Here is a 6,100-nt window from a genome sequence, read left to right on the forward strand (position 1 = left end):
AAAAGATTTGATTTTGAAAAATTTGAAAAAAATTGATTTGAAAACAAAATCTTCTCCCTAGCACCATCCTGGCGTTAAACGCCCAGAATGGTATACATTCTGGCGTTTAACGCCCAAAATGCTACCTCTTTGGGCGTTAAACGCCCAACCAGGTACCCTGGCTGGCGTTTAAACGCCAGTCTGCCTTCTTCACTGGGCATTTTTGAATGCTCAGCTTTTTCTGTATAATTCCTCTGCAGTATGTTCTAAATCTTCAATTCTTTGTATCATTGACTTGAAAAGACACAAATTAAAAATATTTTTGGATTTTTAATAATCAAAATGCAACAAGAATCAAATAACAATGCATGCAAGACACCAAACTTAGCAGTTTGTGTACTACTGACACTAACAATATGAGAATGCATATGAGACACAAAAAAATACTTCAAGTCAATAGAATTCAAAGATTAGAACACAAAATATATGCATGGATTCGAAAAATATAGCAAAGACATGCATTTGACACCAAACTTAAGATGAGACTCTAGACTCAAACAAGAAATATTTTTGGATTTTTATGGTTTTGTAATTTTTTTTTTTTTTGATTTTCGAAAATTTAAGTGAAAACATCAAAATTCTTAATGAGAATTCTAGGAATCAGTGCAATGCTAGTCTAAGACTCCGGTCCAGGAATTAGACATGGCTTCACAGCCAGCCAAGCTTTCAAAGAAAGCTTCGGTCCAAAACACTAGACATGACCAAGGTCAGCCAAGCCTTAGCAAATCACTGCTCCAACAGCAAGATTGATACGAAATCAACAAGCTCTTGCGGTGATAAGTTGAAACCTCGGTCCAATCAGATTAGACATGGCTTCTCAGCCAGCCAGATTTCAACAAATCATCATGAAACTCTAGAATTCACCTTCAAGAATTTCGAAAAAAAATACCTAATCTAAGCAACAAGATGAACCGTCAGTTGTCCAGCCTAAACAATCCCGGGCAATAACACCAAAAATTTGATGTTGTTGCCGGATCTTGGCTCTGATGTTACCAAAAGCTTGCTCAAAACATGAACAATCCCCGGCAACGGCGCCAAAAACTTGGTGCTGTTGCCGGATTTTGGCACTGATGTTACCGGACAAAGAGCCTGCTCAAAACTTGAACAATCCCCGGCAACGGCGCCAAAAACTTGGTCGGCGAAATTGTGAACTATACTTTTTCACAACTCTCATAATCCCTGGTAATGGCTCCAAAAACTTGGTGCGCTCAATACCATGGCATTACACAACTTCGCACAACTAACCAGCAAGTGCACTGGGTCGTCCAAGTAATAAAACCTTACGTGAGTAAGGGTCGATCCCACGGAGATTGTTAGTATTGAAGCAAGCTATGGTCATCTTGTAAATCTTAGTCAGGCAAACTCAAATGTATATGATGATGATGAACGAAAATAACATAAAAGATAAAGATAGTGATACTTATGTATATCATTGGTGTAAGAGCTTCAGACAAGTGTATGAAGATGCCTTCCCTTCCGTCTCTCTGCTTTCCTACAGCCTTCATCCAATCCTTCTTACTCCTTTCCATGGCAAGCTCGTATAGGGTCTCACTGTTGTCAGCAGCTACCTCCCATCCTCTCAGTGAAAGCAATTGCATATGTCCTGTCACGGCATAGCGGAATTCATCTGTCGGTTCTCAATCAGGCCGGAATAGAATCCAGTGATTCTTTTGCGTTATCACTAACGCCCCGCCCTCAGGGTTTGAAGCACGTCACAGTCATTCAATCATTGAATCCTACTCAGAACACCACAGACAAGGTTAGACCTTCCGGATTCTCTTGAATGCTGCCATCAGTTCTTGCCTATACCACGAAGACTCTGATCTCACGGAATGGCTGGCTCGTTTGTCAGGCGAGCACTCGGTTGTCAGGCGATCAACCATGCATCGTGCAATCAGGAATCCAAGAGATATTCACTAAAGCCTCGAATGCTTGTAGAACAAGAATGGTTGTCAGTCACCTTGTTCATAGGTTGAAGAACGAGTGATATCTTAGATAAAGAACAAGCGGAGTTGAATAGAAGAACAATAGTAATTGCATTAATACTCGAGGTACAGCAGAGCTTCACACCCTTAATCTATGGTGTGTAGAAACTCCACCGTTGAAAATACATAAGCATAAGGTCCAGGCATGGCCGAATGGCCAGCCTCCCAAAGATCTAAGATAGCATAAAAGTGAAGATAGCTACCAAAGTCTACTAATACAATAGTAAAGGTCCTATTAATAGTAAACTAGTAACCTAAGGTGTACAGAAATGAGTAAATGACATAAAAATCCACTTCCGGGCCCACTTGGTGTGTGCTTGGGCTGAGCAATCAAGGAAATTCGTGTAGAGGCCTTTTCTGGAGTTAAACGCCAGCTCCCATGCCAGTTTGGGCGTTTAACTCCAACTTTTATTCCTGTTCCGGCGTTTAACGCTGGAATTCCTGAGGCCAGATTGCTTCGCGGGTTTGGGCCATCAAATCTTGGACAAAGTATGGACTATTATATATTGCTGGAAAGCCCTGGATGTCTACTTTCCAACGCCGTTGAGAGCGCGCCAATTGGGCTTCTGTAGCTCCAGAAAATCCACTTCGAGTGCAGGGAGGTCAGAATCCAACAGCATCTGCAGTCCTTTTTGGTCTCTGAATCAGATTTTTGCTCAGGTCCCTCAATTTCAGCCAGAAAATACCTGAAATCACAGAAAAACACACAAACTCATAGTAAAGTCCAGAAAAGTGAATTTTAAATAAAAACTAATAAAAATGTACTAAAATCTAACTAAAAGATATCAAAAACATACTAAAAACAATGCCAAAAAGTATACAAATTATCCGCTCATCACATAACCAATAATAAAACACACCTCCCTGCAATTCCTTGAGAACACGACCCGAGGTTTAAATACTTCGGTTATCAACTCCAAAGGGGTTTGTTAATTGTGACAACCAAACGTTTGTAAGAAAGGTTGATTGCTTGGTTTAGAAACTATACTTGCAACGAGAATTTATTATAACTTCTAAACCATCAATTTTCCGTTCTTCACGAACTCCCTCATATGCGGCCAGTCGTTTCTGTCTAGCGCGCATGCGTACGCAGGAAGGGTGATGCGTACGCGACATGGTCCAGATGCACACTCACGCGTACGCGTGATCCACGCGTACGCGTGACCCTGTTTTCAGCAAATGAGTTTTGTGTTTTTAAAACCAAATTTTAAACCTCTAAGCCTCTATTTTCATCCTTTTAGTCCTAAATCTTAATAGTATGCCTAGCAATGAAAAAAAGCTAGGAAAGGTGGTAACTTGTGGACGAAGTAAAGGGAGAATTAATGATGAACCATGATTAGTGATGATTGTATGAGTTGCTGAGGATGTTGGTGGAAGTGCTGTGTATGCCATGAGCCGAAGGGCTATATTTGATAATGAATTATGGCTGGTTATGGATTATGTTATGAGTCGGATGGCTGTGATAAATGTTGAATTATGGCTGAGTATGTATATGAATAAGATTGATGATTGATAATGTGATTATTGCACTTCCAAATTATCTGAGATACGAGTTTCCCTGGGTGAAAGCAGTGGCTAGCCACCACGTGCTCCAGGTTGAGACTTGATACTTTGTTGGCCCTATGTCATAAGTGTGGCCGACACTGTGAAAGTTCCGGATGAGCTCGTCCTCGTGGATAAACACCAGTGTGGGTGTTGTATGATTATGACTATGATTGAGTATTACTCGAGTTGGGGATGCACGATAGAAGGACAGTCCAATGGTTAGCTACCAGGACTTGTCGGGTTGAATTCATAACCGACAAATGAGACTCTCAGCCACTAGGAGAGGCATGCATCATGGTGCACGAAATTGTGATCTCTACTTTTCACAACTCAAACAATCCCCGGTAAAGGCTCCAAAAACTTGGTGCTCAATACCATAGGTTAAACATAATTTCACAACTTTGCACAACTAACCAGCAAGTGCACTGGGTCGTCCAACTAATAAACCTTACGCGAGTAAGGGTCGATCCCACGGAGATTGTTGGTATGAAGCAAGCTATGGTCACCTTGTAAATCTCAGTCAGGCAGATTCAAATGGTTATGGATGATATACGAATAAAGCATAAAATAAAGATAGAGATACTTATGTAATTCATTGGTGAGAATTTTAGATAAGCGTATGGAGATGCTTTGTCCCTTCCGTCTCTCTGCTTTCCTACTGTCTTCATCCAATCCTTCTTACTCCTTTCCATGGCAAGCTGTATGTTGGGCATCACCGTTGTCAGTGGCTACAATCCCGTCCTCTCAGTGAAAATGTTCAACGGATCCTGTCACGGCACGGCTAATTGGTGCACGAAATTGTGATCATCAATGGCGCCATCAACATGGTACGCTCAATTGCAATCTCAACTCTTTATCACAACTTCGCACAACTAACCAGCAAGTGCACTGGGTCGTCCAAGTAATAAACCTTACGCGAGTAAGGGTCGATCCCACAGAGATTGTTGGTATGAAGCAAGCTATGGTCACCTTGTAAATCTCAGTCAGGCAGATTCAAATGGTTATGGATGATATATGAATAAAGCATAAAATAAAGATAGAGATACTTATGTAATTCATTGGTGAGAATTTCAGATAAGCGTATGGAGATACTTTGTCCCTTCCGTCTCTCTGCTTTCCTACTGTCTTCATCCAATCCTTCTTACTCCTTTCCATGGCAAGCTGTATGTTGGGCATCACCGTTGTCAGTGGCTACAATCCCGTCCTTTCAGTGAAAATGTTCAACGCACCCTGTCACGGCACAGCTAATTGGTGCACGAAATTGTGATCATCAATGGCGCCATCAACATGGTACGCTCAATTGCAATCTCAACTCTTTATCACAACTTCGCACAACTAACCAGCAAGTGCACTGGGTCATCCAAGTAATAAACCTTACGCGAGTAAGGGTCGATCCCACGGAGATTATTGGTATGAAGCAAGCTATGGTCACCTTGTAAATCTCAGTCAGGCAGATTCAAATGGTTATGAATGATATATGAATAAAGCATAAAGATAGAGATACTTATGTAATTCATTGGTGAGAATTTCAGATAAGCAAATGGAGATGCTTTGTCCCTTCCGTCTCTCTGCTTTTCTACTGTCTTCATCCAATCCTTCTTACTCCTTTCCATGGCAAGCTGTATGTTGGGCATCACCGTTGTCAGTGGCTAGAGTCCCGTCCTCTCAGTGAAAATGTTCAACGCACCCTATCACAGCACGGCTAATCATCTGTCGGTTCTCAATCAGGTTGGAATAGAATCTATTGATTCTTTTGCGTTTGTCACTAACGCCCAGCCTTCAGGAGTTTGAAGCTCGTCACAGTCATTCAATCATTGAATCCTACTCAGAATACCACAGACAAGGTTTAGACCTTCCGGATTCTATTGAATGCCGCCATCAATTCTAGCTTATACAACGAAGATTCCGATTAAGGAATCCAAGAGATAAACATTCAAGCCTTGTTTGCTTGTAGAACGGGAGTGGTAGTCAGGCACGCGTTCATAAGTGAGAATGATGATGAGCGTCACATAATCATCACATTCATCAAGTTCTTGAGTGCGAATGAATATCTTGGAATAAGAATAAACTGAATTGAATAGAAGAACAATAGTAATTGCATTAATACTCGAGGTACAGCAGAGCTCCACACCTTAATCTATGGTGTGTAGAAACTCCACCGTTGAAAATACATAAGAACAAGGTCTAGGCATAGCCGTGAGGCCAGCCCCCAAAACATGATCAAAAGATCTAAAGATCTAAAGATGATCAAAGATCCAAAGATGATTAAAAGATGAAAATACAATAGCAAAAGGTCCTATTTGTAGAGAACTAGTAGCCTAGAGTTTACAGAAATGAGTAAATGACATAAAAATCCACTTCCGGGCCCACTTGGTGTGTGCTTGGGCTGAGCATTGAAGCTTTCATGTGTAGAGACTTTTCTTGGAGTTAAACGCCAGCTTTTGTGCCAGTTTAGGCGTTTAACTCCCATTCTTGTGCCAGTTCCGGCGTTTAACGCCGGGCATTCTTGAGCTAATTTGGAACGCCGGTTT

Source organism: Arachis stenosperma, chromosome 4, assembly GCF_014773155.1.
Source record: "Arachis stenosperma cultivar V10309 chromosome 4, arast.V10309.gnm1.PFL2, whole genome shotgun sequence".
In the NCBI taxonomy this organism is placed as follows: Eukaryota; Viridiplantae; Streptophyta; class Magnoliopsida; order Fabales; family Fabaceae; genus Arachis; species Arachis stenosperma.